The 16,585-nt window shown below is 46.7% G+C and overlaps 1 protein-coding gene across 1 annotated transcript in view; it reads left to right on the plus strand.

Annotated features, from left to right (window-relative positions):
- Window positions 1–16,585, plus strand: part of SPOCK1 (SPARC (osteonectin), cwcv and kazal like domains proteoglycan 1) — a 1,975,354-nt gene that overhangs the window by 1,085,190 nt on the left and 873,579 nt on the right. The window lies entirely within an intron of this gene.

A 16,585-nucleotide genomic window follows, 5' to 3' on the forward strand; every position in this document is an offset into this window, starting at 1 on the left:
CGAACTCAGCAGAGCGACGCCAAGCCGGAAGGTGGTCCAAAAAGTTCCAGTTCCCCATTTTTGGTGTGACCAGCCTGGATTTAATCCACAGTGGATAGGTGTTGGTTATGTAACTCTGTTGCTTTGTTGAGGAATACAAATTAATCACTAACCATGCATGCACGCGTTTACACAAAGCTGTCTGGTCCTCTAGTGTCGACATTTGTTTGGCTGTGGCAGAGGTTAGTTTCTTGAATACTTACTGGGCAAGGTGTTTGCTCCAGGCTTCTATTAAGGAAAAGACTCTCAATAAGGTGTCTAATTGGATCTTATCTGATGATCGTCTTCCAGAATGCTGCAGTTCGAGCCAGATTAAAGCGTCGTGCATAGAATCAGGCGTTGCCAGTCTGAGCTGGTGGCAAAAGTTGAGAAAACAACTACCTGATGCCCAGCACTGCTTGGTGATGGCGTATTTTAGTCTTACTTGGGTACGAGATGCTCTTTTTGGCAAACACAGAATGGATTTATTGATTCTTATAAATAGTTTGTCCACTGGCCCATCTTCCTTCCCTTGAGTGACTTCACTGCTGTAGGTTAGCGTGGGGCCGATTTTTGCCTTCATTACCTTCAGCAGCGGGTAGAGGCTGGGACCATGTAGCTTCAGAGCAATGGACATAAGAGCAAACCGTAGGCTGGAACCCTTAGTGTAGATCGAGTGAACATGATGAGTAAGAGATCACTTGCTATCCACGAAACAGGTGTAGAGATTTCCTTTCCGTCTAACAGCTTTGTTGCACATTAGCACAAGAGCCATCAAGTTCGTAGTAGTGCTGCAACTGTCTCTGAAGCAGCATTGATTCATGTGAATGATCCCTTGTTCTTTCGCCCATGATCTAAGGTTGTCAAGGAGTAGCCTTGCATATATCTTGGCCTCGTTGACGATTAGTGAGATCAACCAATATTGTCGGGATCTGATTTGGAGCCTCCTTTAAAAATTGGTTGAATAATAGTGCCTCTTCAGGAATCCAGAATGATGTGAGCTGTTAGACAGTATTTGAATAGCAGAGCTAGTGTCTCAGACCATAGTACAGGGTAGTAAGTAAATAGGGCAGTGATTAGCCCATTAGGGCCAGGGGTACCGTCTTTCCGTAGTTGTTTTAGTTTGATGGTGCAGCTTTCTTCCATGTTGCTGGTGGTCATGACAGAAGTTGATGCTGCTGGTGCGTGACTTGCGTTCTGAGTCGAGGGTGGTTTAATTGACAATGAACAAAGCAGCGACGGACCTGACGGATGGGCTGAGAAGTGAGCTGTAAGGAATGAAGCCCACACGGATTCAGAGATGTTTGTGCGAACCCTTTTTCTGGAACTAATTGTGGCTCTGTTGATTAATGACTAGAATTTTTTGCCTTTTTTTCATTGCTAGCTGGTAACAATTGTGTGCAGAAGACTTAATTTTTTCCCTTCCATCGTACCAAATAACATTCCTGAACAGTGATGTTGCTTCCAGTAGGCTGTGTCTTGCTAAAATTGGTTCGTAAACAAGGGCTCGTAATTTACGGCTAATGTTTCTTTTCAGCACCTTCAGCTGTCTGTCAGTCTAAGTTTGGTTGAAAACTGGTTGCATGAATTGGAGCCTGAGGGTGGTTTGCCTCAGAAATCCCACAGTAATTGGGCTGGTCCACTGTGAGATGGGTGTACTGCCTTCGGGGGTTGCCTTCTTTAGTAGATCTTTTATCCATGACGATATTTCTTTGCCAATTTCGTTATCCCACTTCAGCCGTTTTAGATTTTCTGTCACTACACAGTCCCAAGTGGGTGGGGCTGCTTCCTGTTTTAGTAAAGATATGTTGAGGTTGATGTGTTGTGGCTGATGGTCACTGTCCAAGTGCTCGCCTAGGAATAAATCTCTGACGTACTTAAAAAGACCAGCTGTACACAGACAAAAATCTATGTAGGAGATTGACTTGCCTGTGGTTCTTGTCCAAACAGGTGGGATGTCGCCGTGAAAGCGCCCATTGAAAAGCCTCAATCTCAGAGTTTAGCTTTAATTTAGGAAGCTTTCTGTAATGGCATTACGTTGTGGGTTCGGGGGAAGGTTTTGGATTGTCAGGTCATACTCAATGTCCAGGATATTGATCTTGCGACCAATCGTCCCCCCGAAAAGATTTGTATTGAAGTCGCCGGTTAGTGTGATGCTTGCGGGTAGATTTTCTAGTTTAAGATCAGTTAACATTAATGAAAGGTCTTTCTAAGCCTCTTTCTTCCTTGATTTGCAAGGTTTGATGTAAACATTGACGACCAGGCACAGAAGGGCTGTATGGCGATCAAGAATATTTAGACTGAGTGTTTGGGACTAAGGGGCATTGAGTTCAATTTTCCCTGCTGTATATTGTAGTGATGATGAGACATAGATGGAAAGGCCCCAAATCGGCTGGCCATACCTGCTGGTACATATTGCTGTTTTTTGGAACTCCACAAAGCCTCTTAGAGGATCTGCTGATTGGGCCCAAGTTTCTTGTAATAATAACAGATCCAAGTCCTTCTAAGGTGTCAGGGGTTTGTCATAGTCGATTTTTTGTTGGAGCCCTTGGATATCCCTGGAGCATAGAGTAAGATTGGCCTTACATGGCCATTGACGAACTACTGTTTATCAGATGCCTGATCTGGTATATAGGGTGGTTGAAAGCCACCCCAATTGATGTGGGGTGACATTGTCTTGCTACTGTTGCATACGATTCTTGATGGTCGCGTCCCTCGGAGAACAGTATGGGTGAAAGCAGTGGAGATTTTTGAGCTTTGAGAGCCTTGGGCACATTTTAGGATAGAGAAGTTTGTCTGGGGGGATGGTGCAGAAATGCTGTTGGGTATCCCTTAGTCCATGATGGTTCAATTTTTATACCACAGCTTTCAAAGACTGATTGGTTGGACATGAGTTTCCCTACCCATGAGGGCGAAAGGAAAGAGACCTGGGTAGCTTCTGGCTCTTGTACTCGTTGCGGTTCTCAAAATTTGATTGCAAAAATGTCTGTTGCTGTTATATCCTTTAGATTTGAGATTGACTGAAACAGGAGGATAACATTCCCCCTGTTTAGGATGTCACGAGGCCCCCTTGATTCATATTCTGGAATGAAGATGAACTTAGTCGGCCCGGGGTGGCGGTTATGGTGGAGGTTGTGCTTTGGGTCCCCCTGCTTATTATCGGCAGACTTGTGATTGATTTAGGGCCTGTGTTTCTCTCTATCATTGGTTTGCACGGGTCAATCATGTAATTAATTGGAGTCCCTGCATTTCCTGCTGTCGAGGTCTCCGCTCTTGCCATATGTTTGGGACTGAGGTTCAGATGAGACATTATTTGTTTTGCTGCAGCATGCCCCATTGAAGGAGTTGGGGTCCATGCAAAAGTTTGCTCCAGTTTTGCAGCCAGTCACGTTAAGTTCGGACAGATGATTTATGTCAGGGTTTAAGTTAGTTGGTTGGTCTGTGTAGGTTGACGCAGGCATGGACAGGGGAGATGGCCCTACTTGAAACGTCAATGGAGTTTGACCCTTAAGCTTCTTGTTATCTGAGTTTGGGTGCTAGTTACTGCTGTGGCCAACCACTTCTACTTGGATTAGTTGTTCAGCTTGTTGATTCTGCACAGACTGGTCCAGTAGTTGGGAGCTTGAAGACAAGTCTGTTATGATTATCTTTTCATACCGTAGTTGAAGACCTTGGTCTGGTTTTCTTTGGTAAAGTTGGAATATAGCCGTTTCTGCTTTGCTAATAGAGGCTGTTAGAACTGGGGGTCTCTAATTAGCTGAGGCAGCTACCTTAGTCCAAATAGGGACCCTTGCTTCTAGTCAGGGAAAGGAGGGACACCCTCTTTGATAACCCCTGCTTGGCATGGGCAGCCAGGCTTATCTTCAAGGCAATGTGTAAAGTATTTGCAACCACACTCCCAGTGACACAGTGATAACACCACAAATGGACACCACACTGATGTATGAAAATAGCGGTATCTTTATCAAGAAGAAAAATGCGGTAAGACCAAACGATAATAATCCAACATATGCATATTCGTAATATTTCACTTTGCCGGTTATTAGGCCAACAAACACTTGTTGGTTCTTGCGGTATTAATGAGCAGTTCACGATGTTCAAATGCAGTCCTAATGCAATGCTATGCAGTTCGTATTGCAGTTAGTATTGTCAGACTAATGAAGTTCGTAATGCAAGAATAATGCAATCCTCTATGCAAGTAATCAGGCAGTTCGTATTGCAAGAATAATGCAATCCTCAATGCACGTAATCAGGCAATTCGTAATGCAAGAATAATGCAATCCTCAAAGTACGTAATCAGGCAGTTCGCAATGCAAGTATAACTCACTCCTTAATGCAAGTAATGAGGCAGTTCGTAATGTGAGAATAATTCAATTCTCAATGCACTTAATCAGGCAGTTCGTAATGTAGGAATAATACAATCCCTAATGCAAGTAATAAGGCAGTTCATAATGCAGGACTAATACCAGGCCAATCGATGTGATTAGCACGGGCACCACTAGGCCCCAACCACAGACAACAGTCTTGAACTCCCGAGGGCAGCCCCGGTCCTGCCAGGCAGGTCCGGGTCGCTCGAGGACTCAGTGCGTCTAATGCGATGCAGCGGGAGAGAGACGGGAGCACTCCTGTACTCCTCCTGCACACCTCCCCAGGCCACACACACTTGCAGCTCCCGACCGGAGTCCAAGCCTTACCTGGGGACTGCGCTGCCTCTCTCTCTCTCCCCACTCGTCGGACATACTGCTGGGTGCTCCTGATGACGACGCAGCTCCGATGCAATGCGACGCTGTAGCCGGGAAAGGTTATAGCTCTGCCTTCTACTTTGCTGACGATCTTGGGCAGATTCCTCTTGCGAACAACCATCACAATTACCTCACGACTTCCTTAGCTTTACGAAATCCTTCAGCACGTTGCGGCTCGGGCCGCCGGCGGCGATCTTGATCCGCAGCCTTAGTTACGATGACGGTTCGGGCCACAAACAGCTACACAGCAGCATGGACGATGATTCACTCTGCAGGGGCACTGCAGTCACGGGGAACTTTCCAACCAGCACTACGGACCCCACGGCAGTCTCAGGTTGCACATGCACAAAGCATCGCTGAGACTCGGTTGGGCTTGGGGTCACACAGTCCCGGGGCAATGCGCTCAAAGGTCTCAGGCTGCAAAAAGCACATTCACACAGCACTGCTGAGACACACTTGGAAACTTTGATGTTCCTGAGTTTCCACAACAGGGAGCCAGCTATCCTCGGGCCCTTGGAGACAAGTTACTTCAAGACACAGCACACAGCAAAGTCCTTTCAAGCAGGGGGACACAGCACACAGCAAAGTCCCTTACCCTCTCCTCAGTTAAATCAGCAAACTGCAGGCCAGCCCCAGAACACACAGCATGGATCAGTCCTTCTCTTCAGTCTCTTCAGCTGTTCTTCCTTGGCAGAGGTTCCTTTTGACCACAAAGTAGTTTCAATCCTTTTCAGTCTTGATCAGTCCAAAATCCAGGGGTTTCAGGACATGGTACACACTTCAGTACATGTCCTACCTTTCACAGACACTGCACCCTGCCCAGGGCGGTACCTTGGGCCTACCACAGGGGAGTCTGATGTGCTTGGAAAGGGAAGGGTAAGGCCTGGCAAGTGGGTGTACTTGTCAGGACAACATGGCAGTTAGCAACTGCATGCAGGCACTGCAGTGGCAGGCCTGAGCTCTCTTTTTAGGGCTACTTGGGTGGGTGGCACAATTAGTGCTGTAGGCCCACTAGTAGGATTTGCATTACCAGCCCTGGCACACATAGTGCACTTTACTAGAGACTTTACTAGTAAAGCAAACATACCAATTATGGACAACCAATTACCATAACAGTTTATACAGGGAGCACTTACACTTTGACACTGATCAGCAGTGGCAAAGTGCCCAAAGCATCTAATTCGGCAACATAATGTCAGAGAAAGGTCTAGGAGGAAGGCAAAAAGTTTAAGGAACTTTAGCCACAATGGGCCAAGTCCAGCTGCGCGGGATTTAGTGGTGGAGTAAGGTCAGTAAATTTAGGGTGTAGCTGTGGTTGTGTCACTTGGGCAGGAGAGCCAGCCACTCTTCCTGAGTCTGGAGCATGACATACTGTCGTGTTTTGTTTTCGATATGTTGCAGGGTAATTTGTTTCTCCTTGTACTTTATTCGGCTCCTTGGTACAGGACTGCGGAATGTGGACTTGCTCAGGGCATTGAGGGTGGGGAATTGCCATTTATTATCTTGCAGTCACCTTTCCATAGCTTGTGGTAGGGAGGCCAGCTTGTTTATAATAGGAGAATATAGGCAGCCTCCCTCCAATATAGAGGGAGGGGTAGTAGAATCTGCTGCATTTTGTGCTCGCTTTAACAATAGTTCAGGGTGTCTAATTTGCTATCTATGCCCATGATAAGTGATGCTAGGGAGCCACGAATATCCACTTGGGCGTCTAACTTGTCTGAGGGATAGGATAATGCTGCAGACATGGTGTGAATATCCTGTCCAGCAAGGAGATCCATACATCACTTACTTGTGGGGATGTAGTTGATATATTGGCTGATATGGAGCAGTGGTTTTTGACAGTGTTGTCTAACCTTATTAAAGGTCCATTGGTTCTCCGAATTTGTTGGTCTTGGCTTCCAGAGCCTATTTCAAACACAGCTTGTTTAAGGGGGTTGATGCGGATAATTGGAACCCTAGAAAGTATGAGCGATGAGATGAGCTATGGGCTCCTGAGTACGATCGCGGATTGTTCCCCTTTTGTGTCTCATATGCGCTTGCTCCTGTCCGCTCTAGTATCTGGTGGATGTTTGCACGTCCTCCTATAGAGCCCAGTTCTAAGTTTTCATTCATTGAAGGTTCTGACTTTGCATTTGCCTGGAACAGATGGGCTAACTTTGCTTGCCATGGTGGTTTTGTTGCATTTAAGCTATCAAGCAGGAAGACAGCGTCAGCACAAGTCGTGCAGAGCGGAAATCCCGCCCGACCACGCTGCCACTCTTCCTTGGAAGTCCTAAAATGGAGCTCTTAAGGTATTAACCTCTCACTAGGAGTTCAGTGAAGAATATTCCGAACTCCTCACTTTTAAAGTGGGCAATACCCCTCTTTAATACAACACCCCCTGGTCCTGATGAAAGCTCACCTGACCCTGCTGGGCACATAAAGTGGTACAAAAGGGAGTAGTGATGGACGGAGCATCAGAACCAATCAAACACTCACACCCAGTCAACAGATCTGGGTTTGATCCATCACCGTTCTTTAGCCCACTCTGCCACCCCAGTTCAGACATGGCCATATGCAAATCAGTCTGACCCTGTGCCTCATGGGAACAGTCCAGCCCGAACTGCCAAGCCATGCCTTCCCTGGACCGGAAACAAGCTTCCCAGGACCGGTTTCTGGCATTTCAGCCGTCTTCAGCCAGGCTTGCTTGAATCCAGTGGCAAAGTGAGCAAGGGACTCACGTCTGAGCATACCCTGCCAATTTATGGCGAACAAAGTGGTACAAAAGGGAGTGGTGATGGACGGAGCATCAGAACCAATCAAACACTCACACCCAGTCAATGCCAGAAACTGGTCCCAGGAAGCTTGTTTCCGGTCCAGGGAAGACATGGCTTGGCAGTTCGGGCTGGACTGTTCCCATGAGGCACAGGGTCAGACTGATTTGCATATGGCCATGTCTGAACTGGGGTGGCAGAGTGGGCTAAATAACGGTGATGGATTAAACCCAGATCAGTTGACTGGGGGTGAGTGCTTGCAATGTTCAACACTCCGTCCATCATTTCCTTTGGTTTTTGCTGTGTTCGCCATAAGTTGGCAGGGTATGCTCAGACGTGAGTCCCTTGCTCACTTTGCCACTGGATTCAGGCAAGCCTGGCTGAAGACGGCTGAAATGCCAGAAACTGGTCCTAGGAAGCTTGTTTCCGGTCCAGGGAAGACATGGCTTGGCAGTTCGGGCTGCACTGTTCCCATGAGGCACAGGGTCAGACTGATTTGCATATGGCCATGTCTGAACTGGGGTGGCAGAGTGGGCTAAATAACGGTGATGGATTAAACCCAGATCAGTTGACTGGGGGTGAGTGCTTGCAATGTTCAACACTCCGTCCATCATTTCCTTTGGTTTTTGCTGTGTTCGCCATAAGTTGGCAAGGTATGCTCAGACGTGAGTCCCTTGCTCACTTTGCCACTGGATTCAGGCAAGCCTGGCTGAAGACGGCTGAAATGCCAGAAACTGGTCCTAGGAAGCTTGATTCCGGTCCAGGGAAGACATGGCTTGGCAGTTCGGGCTGCACTGTTCCCATGAGGCACAGGGTCAGACTGATTTTCATATGGCCATGTCTGAACTGGGGTGGCAGAGTGGGCTAAATAACGGTGATGGATTAAACCCATATCAGTTGACTGGGGGTGAGTGCTTGCAATGTTCAACACTCCGTCCATCATTTCCTTTGGTTTTTGCTGTGTTCGCCATAAGTTGGCAGGGTATGCTCAGACGTGAGTCCCTTGCTCACTTTGCCACTGGATTCAGGCAAGCCTGGCTGAAGACGGCTGAAATGCCAGAAACTGGTCCTAGGAAGCTTGTTTCCGGTCCAGGGAAGACATGGCTTGGCAGTTCGGGCTGCACTGTTCCCATGAGGCACAGGGTCAGACTGATTTGCATATGGCCATGTCTGAACTGGGGTGGCAGAGTGGGCTAAATAACGGTGATGGATTAAACCCAGATCAGTTGACTGGGGGTGAGTGCTTGCAATGTTCAACACTCCGTCCATCATTTCCTTTGGTTTTTGCTGTGTTCGCCATAAGTTGGCAGGGTATGCTCAGACGTGAGTCCCTTGCTCACTTTGCCACTGGATTCAGGCAAGCCTGGCTGAAGACGGCTGAAATGCCAGAAACTGGTCCTAGGAAGCTTGTTTCCGGTCCAGGGAAGACATGGCTTGGCAGTTCGGGCTGCACTGTTCCCATGAGGCACAGGGTCAGACTGATTTGCATATGGCCATGTCTGAACTGGGGTGGCAGAGTGGGCTAAATAACGGTGATGGATTAAACCCAGATCAGTTGACTGGGGGTGAGTGCTTGCAATGTTCAACACTCCGTCCATCATTTCCTTTGGTGTTTGCTGGGCACATAAAGAGCTGAAACATGTCGACCCACCCATTGGACTGATTGTACAGCGGACACATTAATTGCCCTTTCTGTACAACTCCCCCCACTTTTATTCTTTTTCCTTGCACCAGGCAACAATAAAGATTACAGTCTAGGTAGCATGAGGAAATATCCTTTTTAATCTTCACCGATTCACGACACATGAGCACCTTGTCCAATTTTGATCTCTGATCACTACTGAAATATCCAGTGGTTTTCCTCCAGGTGGAGGTAGCACAATACTAAACCCGATGATGATGCAGTCACGTTATCGAGGCGGGGAACCAGGATATGCCGCCATACAATCCACCTAAAAACGTGAATGAGGGTTTTTTAATGAACGGCCGAATAACCACCAAACCTGGATAACAGGTTCAAGTGATCCACTCTCTTTTTTGATAAAAAACTATTAACTGGAAGGTGATTGGATCACGTATCCTTCTTACTCCCTACCAATTGATTAGCTATATGCATTTAAGCTATAATCAAAGTGATCCAGGCCTGAGTTGAGTCGAGACGAGTGGCCTGACTCTGGCTTTTTGGTCCATGGATGTTCGGTGAGCAGCTTCTGTTTGAGTCATCTGAGGGAGCTATGGGTTCTACAGATGGTGTTCCCGTAGGGCTCAGGAAGTCGGTTAGTGGCAGCCAGTCCTCTGCACTAGACAGTAGAATTGAGGGTACTAGCTGAGAGTTCGACGTAAGAACAGTTAGCCCAGTACGCGACGATGTACTTGAGTCTTGCTCTGATGGCTGAGGAAGTATTCCACTTCGTGTGATCAGAAGTCCGTCCACCGTAGGGTCTATTTGTTCAAGAGCTGGTACTGGGATTAAGCTTGGTGGGGGCTCCAGGACTGCAAGCCCCAGGGTCGGTGCGATTGCTGAAATGGTGTCTTCTGCGAGCCCTGGAGTTTTCGTTTTTGAGCTCCCGTCTAGGGCTTGGTTTGTAGAGCGCTGGAAGATGTCTGGGATCCTTGTTCTGCAAGTAATCTGAGAATTTTCGGCTGGGTTGCCTTGGGGCATAGCCAAAGCCTCTGAGGAGCAGGGGAATGCAGAGTCTGATTGCTACTCCTGGTTTGTATCTGCATCAGAGTCAGACTGGGTCATCCGGCTCTTCTGGTGCTTAGGTTCCGTTGTGTCCACAGTGTTGGACCTTGTCCTTCTAGGTCTTAAGGTGCTTTTTCCCACCATGCTCCTTCCTGGCTGTAGGAATACTAGCACCCCCAGGTCTTGCACCTGATTGCCTTGCCTCTACTCTGACCCATTTCTGTTCTGCTCACCCCTGTGGTCCTGTGGTCTTGTGGCCCTCTAAGGCCGGGGTCAGTTCAGTTTTTGTAGCAGTTGCCTGTCGTCTTGGTGTAGGGCTTAATTGGGGCATGATGGGGTCTGTAGGTCTCTGCCTGTTGTCTCTGCTTGTTGTGCTCAACCCCCAGCGCTTTTGTAGCAGGGTTGTTGCAGAGCTGCCTGGCGTCTTGGTGTGGGACTTAACTGGGGCTTGATGGTGTCTGTGAGTCTCCTGACGGGCTCAACACCAGCTCCAGAGCTTCCCCGGAAAGTCTTGGTCAGGGACCTAGACATGCCCTTCAATCCTATTCCCAGCCCCCCGCCCATTAACCAGTCTCAACCAGTCTCCTTTCCCCTCTCTCCCTACCTCTGCCCTCCAGCTCTTCCTGTTCCTGGTTTCCTGTTCTTGGTCACCTGCTGAGCTGGTAGGTGCTGAGTGCTGGCATGGAGTGGAGTGCTAAGGAGGTACCGGATAAAGGTGGTAGAGCTGGCAGAGCCTTAACCCCTTCGCGCTCCTGGGGCTGTGCTGGGGGGGTGTTTAGGCGAACATACAGGGTCGAGCTGAGGCCAAGCAAATCAAATGTGAGTTGGGCCACCTGGTGAACCCGCAAGCTGCGCCCGGAACTAACCGGGCTGCCTCCGTGGGACACCTGGGGCCTCTCTCAGTGGTCGCTGACTGACGGCAGCCGCAGTTGCAGAATTGGTGATAGCAGGCAGCTGGAGGCAGCGGTCAGGGGTGGGGAATGGAGTCGAAGTCGGAGTTGGGGTCAGTCTCTGTAGTATGTTCGTTTGGGATGGAAGTACGCATCTCGCCGAGCTGCCGACTCACTGGCCTGTCCCACCTTCTGCGTCCTGCGTCACTGTGTCTCACTGCCGACTGCCCAGTTTAATGTAGCTAAACATAAGAATGCCTGAAATGTAGCATACATGATTGGCATGATTAAATATACAACTGAAATAATTGAATAATATATTTGGTCTTAGATATAATTACTTTACAGAAAAGACAACAATTTAATTGTTGATGTGTGACTTTTTGAGTAAGACATGCGTGCTGTTTGAATCCTCTAGCCCATCTACTAATCTCCCCTGCATGTCCATTGCTTTTTTGTTCGTAAACTAAAGTATGTGCATACATCGAGTTTCTTAAAAATGCAAACAAAATACCGGCCCTTTGTTAAACAAAATCTGCCATGTAATATGTTATTGTCTATGCCTTCTAATTTCTCAACTCTCACTGAAAATATCATCTTCTGACTCCTCTTCATAACACTCTCAGACTGTTCAGCCAAGAGGAACTACCTGCTCTCAGTTTCCATATTGATGTAGCCCATGACTTTGCTTAGTTATGTGATTTTCTTTATGGGACAGACGGATGCAACGCACACCTAAAGGAGTCCAATTATTAATAAACGTTTCCCATAACGGATACTAGATTTATTATCTTCGCCATTGCCTTTACTGCTCCTATCTTGCCTTCTAGGGAGGATTGATGGGGTGGCTGTCAAACACTTTTATTTGTGTTTTTCTTGCCCATATTTCCTGTTAGTCACCTTGCTTTATTTCTTCTGTCAACTCCCCGCTTCATCTCCTCTGCGATTTTGCCTTTCCCTGACCTCCTGGTACTTGTCACAAAGGATTGAAATAGACATGTTGGGAAGACCACCATAGTCCTTTATCACATAGTTCCTGTGCTCTCCCTTCAAGGGCACGATTGGAAACTGAGTCCGCATTTATTAATCTGAATGAGACATTTTCTACAGTGCTTTTCCACTTGTTAGGGTTTGTCTTACAGGGACCTTTTTCAATTATTTAATAATTTTTTTTAGTAAACTACAATGTGACTCTTTTTTGTTACTTACAAGCTTTTGTTACTTCAAGGCATTGACAGCGAATGGCCATGGCCGGAAACCTCAGACAGGCATACAAATGCTGACTGTCATATGGTATAGGCTTGATAGATGATATACATCAAAGGTAGTATGAGGCAGATCTAAGTGAACGACATGTGTGAGCAGCAGAGGGTGATTTGCAGCACAGCCAATTATATAAAAATGTAAATAATGGGTGTGAGCTGCGATTTTCTGTCAGTAGAATGGGCAGCAAAGAAAATCTATGCGTTTGAGGTGACTGCCTCACTTCATGCGTATAGTGATTGACTGCCATGTGTCATTGTGTGCGTACATTTAATGTTCGTTGTTTGTGATTCATAAGGCTGCTCAAAGAAATTAATTATTTGAAAGACTAAGAAGTGTTAACTGTATTAAAACTGGGGGAAATTTGCAATCTGTGGAGCCACCATATGTGTTAAATATATTTGGCATTCATCACCACGCTGCTCGCTTCGCACGACTCCGGCAGTTCCAGGTGAATTCTGTTCTTTTCAAGCCATGTTGTCAACTCAGAATCCAGTACAATGGTGTGGCTTCCCTCGTATCAGGGGCATTTGGCACACGGGAAGGTCCAATTACAGCTCAGTACTGAAAGTCACTGCACTTTTGCCAATGACTTAAGGTACAGGCTCTGTTTCCAAAAGTAATGTAACTGTAAGGTATGACATCAATAGCGGCCGGATGGTGGGAGTGCTGCGAGGCGGTGAGGCGGGACAGGGGTGGAGCAGGGTGGGGGTAGTAAACTATGGAAAACGGCCCAATGGAGGCAAGTAAACAAATAAAAAAAAAAAAAAATGTTGCGCGCTGAAGAGCATTTAGCAATGCAGCGCGGGCAATGAAATTTGTTTTATTTATTTATTTGTTTACTTACCTCCGTTTGGCCGTATTCCATAGTATACTACCCCCACCCTGCTCCAACCCCGCCCACCGCCCCGCAGCACTCCCACCACCGGCCACTACTGGTTGACATGTTGGCACCCACAGACGCTTTTGTAGGCATCCCACCACATATGGGACTCTCCCAACCTAATACGGCTACATCAATGTCAAATGAGCCTCCAGCCAGTTTTTCCATGAATGTAAGCCCTTTGCATGCATCTGGATCCTCCACTTGCTCTGTTAGGAAAAACTTTCAAACTGAATCAGTTAAAGTTACTGTAGTGTGAGTTGAACTAAGGAAAATGGTTTGCCTCCGGCTTGAGCTGCGCAGTACATGAAGCAGACCCTGCTTATGATTGAACCATTCCCCTATTCTTTTTAAAGGTTGTTTGTACTTCTCTTGGATTTGGTTTTTTAGGTAATGTGGATTGTTCAATCATGCAGTCAACTTCAGTTGTGTTGTCTCTTGATTTGTGCTGCTTATAGCACTAGGATTTGTAGAGGAAGTCCTGTTTTTTGACTGACCATGGTACACCTTCCTGCACATAAACAATCATTCCCCTCAATGCATGCCCCCTTGCGTTATGGTGCAAGGGTGCCTGCTTTGGCGCTAGGTAGTTAAATTAGTGACACCGCAGGGGGAAGCGCAAGGCTGCCCCGTATTCTTATAAATACAGTGCACCTCCGTGTTTGAGAAGTGCCGGAGTGCGGCGTTAAGCCAATGAGGCTAATGCCGCGCTCCGCCATTTCTTTCTAAATATGCCCCTTAATGTTCTGTCTGTTGTTGACTAAACATATCTGTTTAAGATGGAATGCATATGGGTGGGTGGCTTTTTCAATGAAAGTGTTATAATGAGAAAAACATACAACCTGTAGCTCAGTTTCTGCATTTGCATCCACCCATGACTGCCATTCAATATGGCAGCTTGATGGCAAGAGCACTTCAGCCCCTTTCAGTAGGCAGTGAACAATGGTGTTACATCATATGCAACTGAAATACAAGACTAGCGTACCCTGCTGTGTTGCAGTGGGACACCATACATTCCATTAGGGCATCTCTTATTATATCCTCTTCCATATTTATAAATGTTACATACTATGTGACTTGCAGTTTCAAGATATTAAGTGCCCTTTGGTTACCTGTCAAACTCACATGTAGATGCATGACTGGAATATGCTGAGTCTGTTGAGTCTATCGTCTAGAAGCTAACAAGGTTGTCAAGGAAGTTGCTGTTATTGCTTCACCGTTCGGTTACACATATGCTTCGGGCTCTCCCGAACTAGGATCAGGTGTACCTTAATTATTATTCTAATTATAACAGACCATCTGAAGATATATTGCTTATATTACATGCCTGCATGATTTGCCCAGCTTATCACTTGTAACACCTTTTTGATGATGATGATCACTTGTATTGACATGAGGAGGGTGAGAAAGATATTCATGATGTGCAGCGGTTGCTTGACTGTTGGCTGTTGATCGGTGGCTATGATTGGTTACATCCGATATAGTGGGTCTGCCACCTGTTTCAGTTGGATTTGAGACTGGTCTTGTGGGTCTGTGATTTGTTGTAGCCATATTCCTGTATTTCTGTTGTAAGATGTGCACCTGCTTTCTGTGCCTCACTGTAAGCTACATTGTTTTTACATTGATGATTTAGAGGTAAATGTATTTCATTTTATTTTGTGAGTTTTGCTTATATGTGGGCAACACTCTGTTATCCTGGTGGGGTTATTTATTTTCCATTCTCAAAATTAGTTTGATTGTAATTGGGAAACTACCAGTCAGAGTACAAAAACGCTAGTATTATGTTGGGTAACATTTCCTTAGTCACTTTAATTACCACGATAAAGTGGATTAGCAGCTCTTCAGACTCAGACCTCGGCCCATTTATATGTCCAGAACTCAAAGGGTGGTCACTTTCAAGTATATGTATATGTAAATGTAAGGTGGTTCTTGTAAAGCGCGGGCTGTCACTCCGTGAGGAGCATCCTGGCGCTGTGGAGGTTAGAGGTAAGAGGGGGGGAGGGGCCCTAGCGTTTCTAAATGAGGGAGAGACACAGTTCTTCTCGGGCTGCAAATATCCAATTCTTTAGTGCCTTCCTGAAAAGTGTCTCTGTCTCAAGGGATCTCAGGTGGGGTGGTAAAAGGTTCCAGGTTTTGGATTCCAGGACGGCCACTGTTCTACCGCCCTTAGTTTTGTATTTGAAGGTGAGTGGCTTGAGATAGTTGGCGGTGGAGGACCTGAGATTTCTAGTTGTGGTATATGGGGAGAATCTTGCGGAGAGATACTTGGGTCCAAGTTTGTGTTTGGCTCTGAATGTAATGAGAAGGATTTTACAAAGAATTCTTCTGTGTACAGAGAGCCAATGAAGGGCTGTAGGGCTGCAGATGCTGAGGATCTTCTTGGAAGCTTAAGAACAAGTCGAGCCGCGGCATGCTGGACAACTTGCAGCTTCTTTAAGGTGGATTTGTTGGAACCTGCTACTAGACTATTGCAGTAATCAATACGCGAGAGTATCAGGGCAACTGCCACTGATTTCCTGGCAGTAAGGGGAATGAGGTCAAAGAATTCTTTTAAGGATTTAATGAGGCTGAAGCATGTCCCTGCTACTGCCGTGGTGTGTGGGAGAAAGGTGAGCACAGAGTCAAATTTTACTCCCAAGTTTTTTGCCACCTTGACTGTGCCCGGGGGTGGGGGGGGGGGACTGGTGTCCCATCTGGCCACCACTTACTAGGTTGGAATTGGACATTTTTCCCTATGGGGAGGATTTCAGTTTTGTCCGTGTTGCATCTCAAATGGTTCTCTCTCATCCAATGGATGATTGCGGTGAGGCAGTGTTTGAAGGTAAGTTCGGTTGAGGAAGAATTGTTGTCTAGAGAAAGGATCAATTGGGTGTCATCCGCATAGGACGTGACTTCAATATCAAATGATCTTATTAGCTGGATGAGAGGGGTCATGTAGACATTGAACAGCAGTGGGCTCAGAGTTGAGCCTTGTGGAACTCCAGTTGTTATGTTACGTTCAGTTGAAATAAAGGTCCCTAGGGCAACTGCTTGTCTACGGTTGGTAAGAAAGGATTTAATCCAGTCTAGGGAGGTGCCTGAGATGCCGCTACGTTCGAGTCGTTTCAGAAGTATGCTGTGGGAGATGGTATCGAACGCAGCCGACAAATCGAGTAGGATCAGGACAGCTTTCTTGCCATTGTCGGCTATAGTTTTTAGTGCATCAATTATTTCCAATAGAGCTGATTCAGTGGAATGTTTGGGGCGAAAGCCTGATTGTTGAGGGTGAAGGATATTATTATCCTCAATAAATTTAGACAGTTCTTTATGCACTAATTTTTCTGTTAACTTGCCAAGCAGTGGAAGTAAGG

This window comes from Triturus cristatus, chromosome 7, assembly GCF_964204655.1.
Source record: "Triturus cristatus chromosome 7, aTriCri1.1, whole genome shotgun sequence".
NCBI classification, from domain to species: Eukaryota; Metazoa; Chordata; class Amphibia; order Caudata; family Salamandridae; genus Triturus; species Triturus cristatus.